The 15,875-nt window shown below is 36.2% G+C and overlaps 1 protein-coding gene across 9 annotated transcripts in view; it reads left to right on the top strand.

The window, feature by feature from the left end:
• LOC124308676 (uncharacterized) overlaps nucleotides 1-15,875 on the top strand; it is a 314,483-nt gene that overhangs the window by 252,535 nt on the left and 46,073 nt on the right. The gene's annotated exons all lie outside the window — the stretch shown is intronic.

Genomic DNA, 15,875 nt, shown 5'->3' with positions numbered 1-15,875 from the left:
TAATTCGTAAAAGAAATAGAACCTTAACCGCTGAACACGTCGGTTCGAAAGTACCGGAAGTTTGGAAACAATAATCCTACGCTTGCTGAAATATTAACGTTATTGCCAGATAGTATATTTGGCTCAATGTTATGTTAGTCCGATATAATCGATGATAAGTATGATCAAAGAAATGTGTAATACGTTGAAACAAGAATTTGTTTCACAAGACAGGTTTGAATATATTCATTTAAGAAAATTATTTTGTTTATCAAATAACATAACTACTTCAAACAAAAAAAAAATATTGTATTTATCAGGCTGATTTTTATTCCACGGATCTCTTTGAATTAACGTGTTCACGGGCTTGTTGTGAAAATGTTGCACGTCTCCTACGCTTGTATCGGAATCCCACTGATAAACTTTCTTGTTCTGCGAATTTCTTTTTCCGTTCCAACCACTTTCTCATTTCAACCGCGAAAATTATTATTCGTGAATACGTAACAAACGTTATAAACCAGTCTTGTTTTCACGAAGATCCGAGGTCTATTATCACAGAATACCCAAGCACGTTTTCCAAATACATTTCGAACAAGTTTCATTTAATTTTATCATCATTTCGGGGAAATTGGTTGCAAAAACCGTGCCAGAAATTTTCACAGCGATATTCTCGAAAGGATCCGACTGTTTACATCCACAGCCAAAATGAGCGCTCGCACATTTTTGACCCTCTTTCACTCTACAGAAGCTCACCGAAATTCCGGGAGGTCAAACTCGGGTTTTTCGTTGTGCCCGTCCAGAATACTCGCCTTAGGTGCTTCAGCTGACCATTCAGGAATATAATAAATACGTGGCAGCGCGCAAGATGGAGCGGCCCATTCTTCAACGACACTACGTTCTCCTCTCAGCTGCCTACATTAGGCATGGATCGTGTGCAAACACATAACCAAGCCACTCGAGACGGCCGTTGAAGACACCCCGCAAGTCATGTTTATACAGAAGCTATCTGCGAACTGAATGATAAGTTTTGTTTCCTTTTGATAGGTTTCAGATACGAGTCATCGTTGTTGCCCCATTTGCTCGTGGCTTTCGTATTCTTAAAAGGCATATTGGATGTCGTCGCGTGATGTTAGCGAATGTGCTTTGACCTCAGAATCAAACTTTGCTGGCGTTAAATCGGTGTCTGTAGTCGTGTCAAGGTAGGCGATCGGAATAACTGAAAAACTGTATAACCAATGTGATTCAAAATCATGACAATCATAGGTTGAGAAGACTTGAGTCGATTGAGACCAAAGTCATCGAAAACCATCAGTTTATTCTCAAGCATCGTTTTACAAAGATTGATTAGGTACGCACCTTGCAGAGCACCATCTGAAAACCGTTTTTAGGACTATCGCTGAATCTACTTCCGTAACGAGAAAGTTCACCGCCTAGTGGCTGTTTACAGTACTAGTATACTGATGTTCACGATGAATATATTCTCTACTTGTTTCAAAGCATTTGGTGCTTCTTTTGCCTTGTAAACAAATTAGCGCAACTGATTCAACCGCTTACGCCAAAGAAACTCCGGTCAGATCGCCATGATATGACATTTAATCAATGTACATTTTTTATTGGCTATGTTAATGCACTTATTTTACTTGAAGTACCTAATTATTTTTTGTCAAAGAACATGCGACTCGGAGGAACAGTACATAAACTTCAAGTGAAATGATATTTAATTGACTCAATTTCGGAAACGCGTCAAAAGTTTCACTTGAATCAATACACTTGACTCGATCGCGATAAAAAAAAAAGGCTTTTGTTTAATCAAGGAATGCGCTTGACTGAACCATTTTGACATATTAACTAAATCGAAATTGTTGAATCAAAGTCATCGTGTTTGGAACGAACGACGGATACTAGATCGAAGTGAATGAAGTCCAACAGAATCTATTTTGTTGGTTCAAAAATTCTTTTCCTTGGGGTAATGACATCCCTTGTTTTGTTTTTTTCTTTAAAAAATAGCACTTATTCTGATATGCATCCTGTTAGCATGTCAGAGACCCTATAAAGCAAAGTGGCCAACGATAAGGTATCGTTGTCGAGACAGATAATTTTCATACAGAAATGAAGTAGCCTGGTACTTGTAACGTCGAATGGAATAAGTAATGACACTGTGCGATTTTTGATAGTGTATTTAAGGCTAATCGAGGATAAGTAAGAGCAGCTGGAGTACCTCGGGAACCATTACAAAACCTTAATTGGAATTTATTGAGGTGCGTATCGGCCTTCAGGTAATCAGTCAGATCTTGATTAACAAGTCTCTCGAGTATCTCGAACACGGACCTCGAGATGACGGGAGGCTAGGGATCAGCAAAATATACAGCGCGGTTAAGCTTGTTTTTTGTTAATTAGGTTAGGTTTTTTTCATTTCCTTCTTCTCAGGAATCAACGAAGACTGAGTTTAGTAATTGCCCCATTTTTTTGCCCCTCCCTAGAGAACATAAGAATAAATAATTTCATTCAATGTGGAACAGTTAAAATTTATAATTTGTAATTGATTTTTTCTTTTATCCAGACTAAAATTGTAATATGTAATTTGTAATTATTCAGTTACAAATTCGCTCAACACTGGTAAAAATTGTACAGTTAAAACGAAGCTTCTTATCAAACAAAATGAAGATTACGTAAGATTGCTTACGCAAGATAAGTTCCATAATATCGACACCATCCATAACACATGAGAAAATACTTTTTGAAAGGCAAATATTTAAGGGATCCATTAATTACCAAAAGTTCAACATTATCGATGATTGTTCGAGCGTATCTTGCACCTCGTCGACGTTAACGATCGACTCGTCTTTGTTGAATTTTGAGCCACTTTGTGCAAGCTCTTTTTCATTAACAGCAAAGGTTCATTTTATTCGCTTAATTTATTTTGTGCCAACATTTTCCAGTCATCCATGAATCCCTACCCCTGGTTGGTTGCCCAAAAATCGCAATTATCGTCATGTTTGCATCGTTGGATTTTTAATTTCACAGCATTGCACCGATTTGTTGATGTTTATAAAAAAAATGGCAATACGGAATTAACTACCCAAAAAAAAGGAAATCTTTTTCAGTGATTTCGTAGAAAATAGGCTTTTCAATAAAACGAGCAATCATAGGGTGAAATCTAATGTATATTAGGGTGGTCCTCATTTAGAATGTTGACAAATTTATTCCGGATCACCCCACCAAATCAACTATAAATTAATCAAAAACAATTCGAAATCTTTTTCACATTTTTATATCAACTGTAACCCGTGCCTGTAAGAGGAAGGATTTCGAAATTTAAAATACAAGTATTTCGGACACGTTCTTAGTATATATTTTACTGTACGAGTAATAATGATCGAAAAAATCCATGAATGTGAGGTTCTAGTGAGCATGAGTGCTACTATCTGAGAAAAAATTCACATCATCATACCAGGTAATTTAGACAATTTCATATCTTATAAATAAAAAGAAAAAATCAAATTTCTAGGGTGTGCAATTCGTCGAGATTGGTTGATATGATGATGGGAATTTTTTCTCAGATAGTAGTACTAATACTCACTAAATCTTCGCAATTACAGATTGATTCGAAAATCGTCACTCTTACAATAAATTATATGCTGAGAATGTATTTGAAACAGGTGTATTTTAAATGGTGATATCCATCCAGTTACTGGCACGGGTTAGAATTGATATAAAAATCTGAAAGAATTAGGAAATTGTTTTTGAATTATTTGTAGTTGACTTCGTGGATGGTCTGAAAAAAAATCGTCAACACCCTAAGTAAGGATCACCCTAATGTATATACTATATTATCAACCCTTTTAAAGCGTTTTGAAACGAACCATCGTTACCTAAGCTTTTGCCTGCAATTCCAATATTTGTAATTCTTGTGTTTTAAAAAAGATTTTTTTACCTTGAGAATATAATAATTCGATAAATACTCAATGTACGATTGCCTTGTAATAAAATTCGACAGTATCAATTTTGAGCGAGACAATCTCCTTGAAGATTGCTAACTTTTCTGATTAAAAAATACTAACGGTGAACATTTTTAGAACTGTTTTAGAAAATCTATAATTTTTTGTATTTCGCCACGTGATTAAGTAAACAATTCTGAAATTTCACATAATTCTCTTCCCGATGATTTTTATTATTTTTTTTTTATCTTCCTGCCAATTTTCTCAAATCAAGTATGCATTGCATGGATCAGTTCCACGAATACTTTTAGATTATTCGAACCAAGAATTTTTTTAACTACAACTATTCGAAAAACTATATTTCTAAAGCGCATAGATGTTTTGAATTGACGTACGGCTCAAAAATTGAGTGTCCAATATAGATAGTTCCTGTAAAAAAGTTTTGCGGCTTTGACCAAAATTTTGTATTACTGTCATAAAAATATTTCCTTAGTTTCGAAGAGCTTCTTTTTTCACCTGAAGCTTGTGCAAATCGTGTGTGACGCCAAAAATTTATATGGCATTCACGTGCATCATGACCTTTCCAATCCCAAAGGTATTTTTACGTGAATTCCGAAGACTGAACAGCAGCTTGGAAATTGCAGATAATAATTTGTCAAAACAAGCTGCAGCTATAAGAAAATCCGGGATATACAAAATTTGAAGTAATTCATGGCTGATGTATTCCATGTAAAAATTGAGTTGTGTAAAGGTTAAAGAAAATTGAGATGCATCGGGGAAAGCATCGTAGTTTTAATAACAATAATAATCTTCGATACTATACACCGTTCTATACTTCTTTCAACATTAACGTCAGAACGTCCATGTACTAATCGTAATTCAGGCACAGGGTGAGAAAAGAAGGTGCTGTTACCACCAAGAAATTACAGCATAGAGCTATAGTGCAGCTTAAACCGGCGTAATCCGGTCGTAACTTTCAAAGTCCTTTCATTCTATAACTTTGAAACAAGAAATAAAGGCGCTGCAAGTAGCGGATGAGGGTATAGTTTCGTTAATCTAATAAATTATATTGACTACTACCGGGAGGAACTGAATCGAACTTTGGACAACATTCCAACGAGTGTTTTCCAAACTGCACCGATAGATGATAAACCTCGTTATTTAAGTCGGCATAGAAGTTTCTTCAACGCGATTGTGTGGTTACTACCTCCTACTTTTATCGTTATTCAATAAACTGTATCGCCACTTCTGTTACGTCTAACTAGTGAATTGTTTCGCGTGCCGCAATTCACCACTTCAGTTATGAAACGTGACGATCATGTAAAATGACGTTCGCCTTATAACGCCTTACACGCAGACTCCCAGTCATTATCAAAAAATCAAAAATCATCAAAATCATCGCAGTGATGAAAAACAAGAATGGGTAAACTCGTCATAGCTGGAATTTTCATCGGGAATAAGTATATGAGCCAGAAACTTGTCGTTTTCCGACAATGATTGTGACAGTTCGAAGCGTGACAAGTTGGGTGATTTGAAACTATCCAAATAGCAAAATTCAAATACAGTGAATTAGTCTTGAGAACAGTTACACTTGTAGTTACGATCGAAAAAAGGCTATTTCAATTTCTAAAAAATCTTGGCATTACAATTTCTCTCCAGTGGTTCAAGACCCTTCAACTTTTGCCCTAAGCATGTTTTAATGATTATCTTGATTGCTTGGTTTTCGAAATATTATATCTCTGCAGTTGCTCAAAGTTGGACATCCTGTAGATGTTTGTGTATTATGAATAGGTACATACTGTTTACATTTCTAAGTAACCTCCTTAAATACGTTAGCTTTCGGTCCTGCAACGGAATTAATTTTCACTTGATGCTACGTGTATATGTATATAAGTTACACTTACGCTTCTTCCAAACATGAGCTAGGCACGAACCCTTTCAACGTCCTAATTTCCATCTCCGAGGTAAGATACGCTTCAAAGACATGCTTTGAACACTCGTGTTTGTTTATCCCTCAAGTTCCCAGCATTCATTATGATTAAGGATGAGTTCTTTGACCCAACAGCTAGTTCAAATATTATCATGTACGCGAAGGATGAATGGTCTACAGAAATATTGAAGGGGACAACCCTCGAAGAACTAGCTGCCTGTGAGGAAATCTTAAACCTATGATACGGCTTACGTGATACAAGACGATTAGCAAAAGCGAAGTCAGCGTCTTGACAACAGATTTTTGTTTATTCTTCAAACTCTATCCATATGTGCAAAACTTATTCCGATAATTTTATATGATCTAATTTTTCTGTAGCCAAGGTCATTAGCTTTGAATTGAACATCCAATGACTTCCAGTAGCTTAATTTAGTCCTGAATTAAAGATAGAGAAACACTAGTCTTTGAAAACAAATTCCTTATAAGTAATTGTAAACTCAACGAGTTGTGCCGAAAATGTTTTTATACAAACTTTTAAGGGACAATAACATTTCCTGGCGTTTTAGTTAAAATCCGAAAATTAAATGGTGTAATTTATGTTTATCGCACATTTATCGCATACGTCTCGTAAGGCGATTAAAACTCGAACATAAAAACTAATCTGGACAGTCTATATACAAAATTAGCCACTCAAGCGCCACTGGTAGGCTCATTCCAAAATGCGGTAATTTTCTTTTTAACCCTTTCATGCATAAATTCCTTAACTGCGATTCACTTGAAACTTACCACACATCGGATTTTGGCCGCAATGATTACGAATCTGAACTCGAAAATCGAAAATGAAAATAGTGGATTCGATATGGTGGACATACGAACAAAAACAACAAGGAGAAAACTTTGAGAAAAATTTCGTAAAATTTTTTGATATGTATTGGGTTTGCGAAAAAATTGGCTTTCGAATTTTCATGGTAGATTAGCAGAAAATGTTTTTCTTCGTGTTAAAGTACGAATTTCAACCACGTCCTACAGTTTTTGCAATAAATAAATGTTATGTTTTTTTTTAGACTTAGAACTATTTCAGGGACCATGTGGAACTGAAAAACTCGGCAGTTGTCACCAACAATGTAGTTGAATAAATAAAAAAAGCCGCAAAAAAGCGTGAATTAAAGCGTTAACAAGTGTTACAAAAAAATTACAATTGAAACTTAGTGTTTTTAAAACGTTTCCAAAGACTCTTTTAGTTAAATTTAACTCGACCAGCTTCAGTTGATCACTTTCAAAACCTTTGTGTCATCGTGTTTCCGTTTCGACAAACTTCCATACCTTATACAGGCACGCGGAAATCACGGTTCCGTGACCAAGTGGTCGTTACGAAAAGCGCGTCCTTATGCATGAATTACAAGGCGTGCGAAGTTATTTGCCGCGCATAGAGCGAACGGGGAAATTTTACCACCGAGGCGCTCGAATCCCTGCAGAGAATGCAACGGTGCACAGGAGGGTTAAAAAAAAGTTGATATTATAATGGGAAGGCGAGGTGAATTTTCCCGGCGCATATCTCTGCTCCCTATATGCAAATTGAACGGGCTGCACTGCACGCGTGGTCTCGATAGCAAATTCATGCTGTGTCCTCGTTGCGCGGTCGGTAATGGCAGTTTCGACTTTCCCCATTTCGACCATAACCGTTCCGCCTTCGAGAATCATCTCACATCCTTGGGGATCCTCAGCAATCCCAGCCTCGCTATTCTCACCGCGTATAATTCTCCTATTGGTAGGTTGACCAACGCTATACTCGTCGATGCTGGCTCTGCAGCCGCCGAATATGATCGCCGGACGTTATATAACCTAAAAAAGTAATGCCAACACACATTTCGCCGCGTATAACGCTGCAACGTGACCGGACAACTAGAAACTATCTTATTCAATTTATACGCTCTGCTGTTTCCAACTCTGTTGTTTCCTTCCTGCAGGTTTTCCTTAAATTAATATACACAGGTACTTTCTACACAGTATACTTATGTTCTTCCTTGTCCCCTGTTAGAGTTGCTTCTTTATATATTTATTTTTAACTTTTACGGTGACCTAAATCCGTACGGAAGACTACGTTCGATAGTTTGCAATTCAAATATGTATCACACGGCGGGAAAGGGTTACTTGAGTCAAGTGATATTCGTTTTATTCAAACTGAATGCTGAAGTCAGATGCAGCGAACACAATGCTTACTTAATTAAAAACAAAATACTTGTGACAACTTGACTTAAAATTGAATCAAGTCTTTGAATGATCATGCCGAGTATCAACTTATTCAAGGCAACATGGTGCAAGTTCCTTGCGTTGAAGTGAATTTTGCATCAAGAAAATGTGTGATTGATCTGACTCGAAATTTTATTGAACGTACCTCAATGGAATTATTTTAAAAATATGAAATTGTTGTATCATATCAAAACAAATTGAGCTTGTTTCAATTCATGTTTTGTTAAGTCGAGAGTTCAATGGTTGAAGTAGTAGGTGCAATTTGTTATTACAAAAATCATTGGCATCGACTGGACATTAAACTTATACAAGCGCACAAAACGTATTCTTACAACGATATCATTTATAATTTTGTTGGTATTATGCTTTTTTCGTTTATAATAGATGTTAAGACAAACTTGTCTCACGTTGTCTGTATCTGACTTCCTGGCAGTCTACCCCGTTTTATAACTACCTCTCAAGCTACTTTCGTAACGAGAAAGTTCACCGCCTAGCGGCCGTTTATAGTACTAATATACTAATGCTTACGATCAATGTATTCTCTGCTTGTTTCAAAGCATATGGCGTTTCTTTTACCTCGTACAGAATTCAGTGCAACAGATTCAACCAGTTACGACAATCAAGCTCCGGTTAGATCAATTGATAATTGACGCGTTCTAATTCAATATTTTTTCCCGCAATATAATCTCTTTTGCAGTCACGAGATTCCATGACGTACCTTCGTAATAGGTGGACTTGAAACTAGCAATCAGTTTGATTGTCACGAAAAATTTGAGAATAGTTTTGTTCCTACTGGTGCTGATTGGCATGCGTGGTCAGTCTCGTTAGTTGTTCCTTTGGATGTCTTAGAGTGATAAAAATTTAAAAAGGACTACTTGTTTACCAATTTTTTAATGCTTCAAACTTTTTTCTCTTTAAGTACGTGCTTTTCTTGAGAAAGGGAAGTTCAAAAGTGTCCCAAAAGAATTACGTAACTTATGGACAGCGGAATACCATGAATCTTAAAGCGAATGGGATCCGCAAACATTCTTTCCATTGATATGTATTTTAATGTGACACATTCACTCTTGCAAAATGTATATTTTTTCATGTTCGGTATTGATTCAAGCTTTTACAGTCTTCTTTTCTAGAGAAAGAAAGAATTTTCGTCGAGTGAAGGTCAAACAATTTAATTTATTTACAACATGTAAAATCGACGTTTCGGTCGGGCCTCGCCGACTATCTTCAGGTTAAAAAGATACAGAAATGTTTTGCTAAAAATTTGTTTCTTTATCTTTAGACAGTGTATTGATTAGTAAAATTGTCTAGTAAATTCTGAATATAAGTACATTTGTTATTCCGAACGATATACCGTCAATTTATTGAGGACAGAATGCATTTGAAGATTAGGTTGCATAAAACTATAACAGTTTACGACTTTGACGAAATATTGTCAATGAATACATATAAATATGTTAGAAAAGGCAATTACAAGGTTTAGAAATGGAATTTAAGTTACAGGAGAGCGATGTTACAAAATTACTTACAAATAAATGACCACCTTTTCAGCTAAGATGTTAATTAAACGGCATGATGGAAGGAAGTGACAAGAGGATGGATTGCGATCTGTTACCAAAATCGATAATTCAATACGATAGTCAAGAGTCAAAAGTGAGATATTGTCATATTGTTATGAGGGGCTAAAATTTTAAACTACAGTATATCAAAATACATATAGATAACTTTTGCATGTCTGTACGTCAATTAACGGTATTGGTATTTTTACTAATATGGATCATCTCTTTGATATTGCGTTTATACCAATTTGGTTCAGATGTTATAACCTTTCTTTTCCATAGGTATAATGGGTAATTTTTTTCGTTTGAAATTATGCTGGACACTTCTAAACCAATGTTAGGCAGGATCCGGTAACATTCCAATGACAAATTATTCTTGTTAAGTTTGTAATTTGTAAACGATTTTGTCTCGTAATTTTTTTCCCAAAATCGTTATTTGTAATATATTCATTCTCTTGGATTGACGATTCAATTTAAACGTAATCGGTTGTTCGTTAACTGAACAAATATAAATAGTAATCGAATTATTATAGATTCTAAACTCGAGGTAGGAAAATTTAGAACGACTAGTAATACTTGAAAAGCATTTCTTTGTAACGAGATGTAAGATGAAACATCAAAATTTTTTATGCTATCAAAGCGAGTTTCTTTATGCCTTCGCGAGAATCAGTGATCGACGTGAAATGTCTAACCGACCTGAAATTGAGAAACGAAAGAAACACTTTGGGTCTGAAGTTAAAATTTTACTTTATACTTTATGTTACAAAGTCCTATAATTCAGTCAGCTCTTCCATTCGCATTCGTAATAATCAATTATTCATCGTAGTAGCAAAATAATATGTCTGTGACATTGAAATACACTAAATTCCTGTTTCGTATTGGACCGTGATGAATTCGTGAATAATAATTGTGTGTCGATTTGAATGAATGACCATTGCGGTCCATGCATCGATTCAACATTTATTACTCCTGCGGTACAGATTCAAATACCGTTTTCATCGAGTTGAAATACCGCGTTACTCACTTTTATGCCATTTTTTTCTTTTACTTTTAATCCTATCCTGCAAAATTTATTTATGAGGCGCGATCCCAGTCCAATAATAATCAGAACTGCTGATGAAATAATCCGTAAGTTTTGGATGAAATTATCAAAATGCTTTTTTCGTTTGCGAAACTTTGAAACAAACCATCCGCTTTCTCCAGCAACAAAACGTGTTCTTTGGCCGATGCTGAAAATCTATCTAGAAATTTATTTTATTATTTGGAATGATCAGACTTTCTTTATACGAAGATGCGTTGAAATCGAAATTTTTTCCCACCTGATGGTTTCCGTACAACTCGTGGATTCGACCTTTTTATATAGGCTAAGCTGAATTGGGTCGTCAATGAATTTTGAAAAGGCTCCACCCTTGACGTAGGTGGATCACGTCATGTGGTATTACACATATGAGAATACAATCAATGTGGTATTTTGTGTTCGGTAAATGAATAGAACGATGACGCAGGTCATTTATACTTTCGTGCAGTTCAGTCTAGCCTCAAAGGTGTGAAATGTTTTATTTTCATCTCCCTCTCTTCCACTTTTAGGTATACGGCATTCCATGCAAACTCGGTCAGCGGACCCTCACCACTTGGATCTGATCCAAATTTTTTTTCTTACCTTGGCCCTGAGTCCAAAACAGTCTCTATCATTTTTCAAGACTCTTTCGTTTATTCTTACTTTGTTTCCGGAAAGTACCCATTTTGTAGATTCTGAAAGAAATTTCTGAAATTCAGTGTCAGATCTTATTCCATATATATGATCTACTTTCTAAAATTTAATTTAACTGACTTCGATATACATATACAGGGTGTTCCGTTTTAACAAAGGCAAGAAAATTACTCGAAAAAATAACACCGTAGAAAAATATGTTTTCTGCAAAAGTTTCAAAATATCGACCGGAGTCACTCGATGGTAATGTTTCGAAATTTTTGTACCTACGATCTTATCAGATCTCGTAGCAGCTTGCAATATTTAAAATACAAACGTACCGTTTTTTTCATTTAATATAAAAATATGGCCCCTCTATCCCTTGTCATCAAAAGAGGTGATTCCGTATTGCATTATTTTGGAAATTTCAAAGTGTCATAACTTCCGTGTATTTGAAAGTAGAAATATTTTCTTTTTGTCTTAGTTTCCTTTCAAAATCAGCTATCTCTGCGTGAGATGAAAACTGTGCGTTTATATCTAACGTATTGAAAGTTGCTGCGAAATCTGGTAAAAGTTCGCTCTTGAGATTGAAATGAGATCACATGTTTCATTTCATAGGAAATACTGGTTTGAAAATAAATTTGTTTACATGAAAAGCAGTCGTAATAGTGTCGAAACAATTTGAATTCACGTAAACAACTTCAAAGTGAATTGTAACAAGCGCTTGTTTTATATTTTTTTTACCTAAATGGTGAAAGTAACTAGGACATGAATTAATAAAAAATTCGAAATATATTTACAAGATCCTCGAAGGATATTTTATTCGATTATTTCACACTTTAAATCCACACATTTTGTACATTCCTTGGAAATTTATATTTTTGAAAAACTTGCTCGTATTAGGATAAACCGACAACGTTATGCGCACAGCTGAACCCAATTTTGTGAAATTGATCAGTATGAATTTCTGTATGAATTTTACTCCGAAAAAATTGGAGAAAGCTATCATGGTGGAACACAGAATTTTGTAGTTTTTTTCCCGTGGCTACAAAATGGTCACTTGTCCGAATACTTGAAAAAATCGTAAGTCGCAATGGCGTAAAAAAATATGCCGGAAGAATTTTTAGTTACGGTTACTACACAGAAATGATCTATTCTCATTATTTTAAATAACCGCAAAGTATAATAGTTCTGGTTACAAAGTGATGATAAATTTCGTAAGTGTAATCAGAAGATCTAGTATTTGTTGTTACTTTTCTGATAAAGACTACTCGTACAATGCTTACGATGAATTGATGTTACGACCTAGTTTTGAAATTGTATTAACTAGAAAATCTAGTATCAGCAACTATAATCACACCAAATACTTACTCTTCTAATCACTTAATTACGTAGTAATTGCAAAAATATTTAAACTCAATTGTCACTGTAATATTTCATTAGAATTTTCTGGTAACTATGACAAGTGAAGTTTTTCACAGCGTATGGATCGGATCCAAAGTAGTGACGGTCATGCGTGGATAGAGTTGGCAAGGAATGCCTCGTACACAAACATCAAACGCCGTGGTATCCTGGCGATATGCGTATGTGTCGAGCTTTCCGAATTGTGAGGCGTTAATAGACGGTGGGGAACAGACTCGACCCTGGGGAAACGGTGCGATTGCCTCCGGAGGCGAAATCGACGATTATAATTAATGAATCGAGTGGCCCCGGTAGTTGATGACAGTTACACACGCGTGCTAACTATTTGATCGAATCTCACGCAAGATGAGAGATGACACGTGCCTATAAATTGTATTGTTTCTGAAGGGGTTGCCGTAAGGCTCACGATCAACCGCTACAGCAAATGATATTACTCCTAGGAAATGTTGTGGCGAACTGTTACAGGATAGGAGAACAATGCTGGTAACGGTGTTCCTGATCGTCGAATAGGCGAATGGATATATACCGTGTGTTCCTAGGTAAACGCCACAACATGTTTGGTTGCCCAACACGAAGGCGAACGAATATCGGTAAAACAGATCCACTCAGTTATCAGTAGTCAGTAGGTCTGTATTACCGATACCTGTTCCCCTCAGTGGAAGGCAACCCAAAATACTGCAACGTTTACTTGGAAATTGCAAAATGGTTGTAAACTTTTTATTTAAAATAAAATCATCTGACAGCAGTTGACAGTTTTCTTCTTTTTCATGCAACCGTTACTGAATTATGATTCTCTTAACCTCGTTAAAATTTTCAAAACTTCCACTTTTCGTTCAGGTTATTTCAAGAATGGTTCAGTTATGCAGCTCTCATTTCTACATGTGAAAAGGGTTTGACCTTTCAAAAATTGTTGATTTCCAAAAAGTAATGCTCGAACGTTTTACAAATCTCAAAAAACGAAAAATCAAATTCCTTTCACATAATTCGTACAGCCGTAAACTCATATTTTATTTTGGACTGAAACAAGTTAGCCGGAAGGTTTAGGCATTTATGCATTTTACTATATCTTAGCACAGCTGCCGTCATGTTTTTCTAGTTTTAAACCTGACGTATTTTCGTCAGTTTGAGATTTAGATTGGTGAACTTGACATCCAACCGTCCAATCGGCTGCACTTTATTCACGAGCTCGAACGAGGGAGGATTTTAATACGAGTACTTGATATAAACATATCGGAATAATTGCTTTATTGGACAAGCTGCAATTTCGGTTACCAGTGGTGCAGATATTCCGAATGATTCCGACACGGTTCTGGGCAGCGTAGCAACGGTTGACCGGGCGTCGAGTGTTGAGACCGATCTGGTCATTCATCATCCAGCAAGTGTAAACCTAAGAGTTGATTGATCACGCAATATTGGTAATTGATATATAATCACGCACCATTATCGACGGAATTTGACACACGTGTGAGTCGAGTAGGAGGTGCAAGAACAGAAATGGCTAAATGGACGGGAACGAGCTTTGAACCGTCACGTCGCCGCGTCGCGTGAAACGCGATCTCGACACGGCGCTAATTATTTTCAACATCAATTTGATCCTTTTTTTCTTCGTTACTAGCTCGGAAATTATTATTTTGATGCCCACAAAATCTGCGATTTATACTCTGGAACGATATAAGATTCTCTTTGAAAAATAATGGAATAAAAAGCAAACAGTTGAAACATGCTAGTTGTATGTTTAAATTAAGCTTCAAAATTTGAATAAAATTCTATTTTTGTTTAAGTTTAAATCCATGGAAACCATTCTATAGTTGTAATGGATCAATTTAAGACATATTCTATTTCAATATGTAGTTTCTTCATAAACTTGAATACTTCATATAGAAAGTGAATTCTGTAATTTATAAATTAAAAACGAGCTGACATTCGGTAAAATTATGAAAAACGTACAGGATAAAGGTTTCTGTATGGCGTTATCCTGAATCGCAAATTTAACTGCAGAGCTGGTAGATTTAGAACCCAATCAGAACAGTGAGTAGTAGTAATACAAGGAGAGTTCTGGATAAAGATTTCTACTACCGATACTTACCGATACCTTGGCCAGACTCAAAACCTTCTTCGCAATCACGTCATCGCGATCAACCCTTGCTGTACCGACCCGAAGGTCAAAATTGCGCTGCCTTACCAACAATTTTATCAATCAGAGGTCAAAATTACGCTGCTTTACCAACAATTTGCTGACTCTTTTTATTGATCGACGGTCAAAATCACGCTGCTTTACCAACAATCTTGCTGTCATCCCCCCCTACCGACGTTCGAGGGATAGCGGAGAGATTTTGTTGGTAAGAAAGCGCAGTTTTGACCTTCGGTAGATCAAATTGTTCATACAGTCTGGTGAGAAAATAGCAGCACAATTGACTCGTAGTTGAGTGATACGAATAAAACAATTTGCTGACTATGCTACTATTCTGAAAAAAATTGATAAAAAGTGTTTATTCCTGATTCACCATTCTCCTCAACTTCTTATTGTTAGTGTACTATTGGGATTTCAGCTTTTCGCGATTTTCGATTCATAAATTCAAATATGCAAACCGTGCGTGGATTGCGAGTCTTGAAGAACTGAGCGTCGAAGTTTCGTCGAGTGATAGATATTCATGGATCATCTTCTGATCATCATTTGAAAACTTATATTTTAAATACATTTCGATGTTATATGACGATAAGCTCTAGCTATTTTCAACCGCTTTGATTTATTTACGGTACAACTAATTGCCAGCCCTCTGGTCGAAGCGAGAGAACAAGGTGTAGACCAGAATTACGTCAGGCGAAACGGATTGCCCGAGTGACCATTGTCCGTTGCGACCCTTTTTTTCCTATTGAAATTCTGTCAGGCAAAAGGTTGTCCGTGTGGGCAGCGATGGGATAATAGTGGGTTCAAACGAAGGGGTCGTCGGCGTAGCGCTGCCGTTGGCAGTGTAGAGTTCGTGATTACCTCGGGGAAAGAATAAAGCCAAAAAGAATGAACAAAGAAATCCAAAGTGCCACTGGGATGGGAAGTAAGGGAATACCTACACTTGGCCACTATTCACTCGCAGGCCGACTCAACATCGAAT

The sequence above is a fragment of the Neodiprion virginianus genome, chromosome 7 (assembly GCF_021901495.1).
Source record: "Neodiprion virginianus isolate iyNeoVirg1 chromosome 7, iyNeoVirg1.1, whole genome shotgun sequence".
Classification (NCBI taxonomy): Eukaryota; Metazoa; Arthropoda; class Insecta; order Hymenoptera; family Diprionidae; genus Neodiprion; species Neodiprion virginianus.
This window is presented reverse-complemented; position numbering and strand designations above follow the sequence as displayed.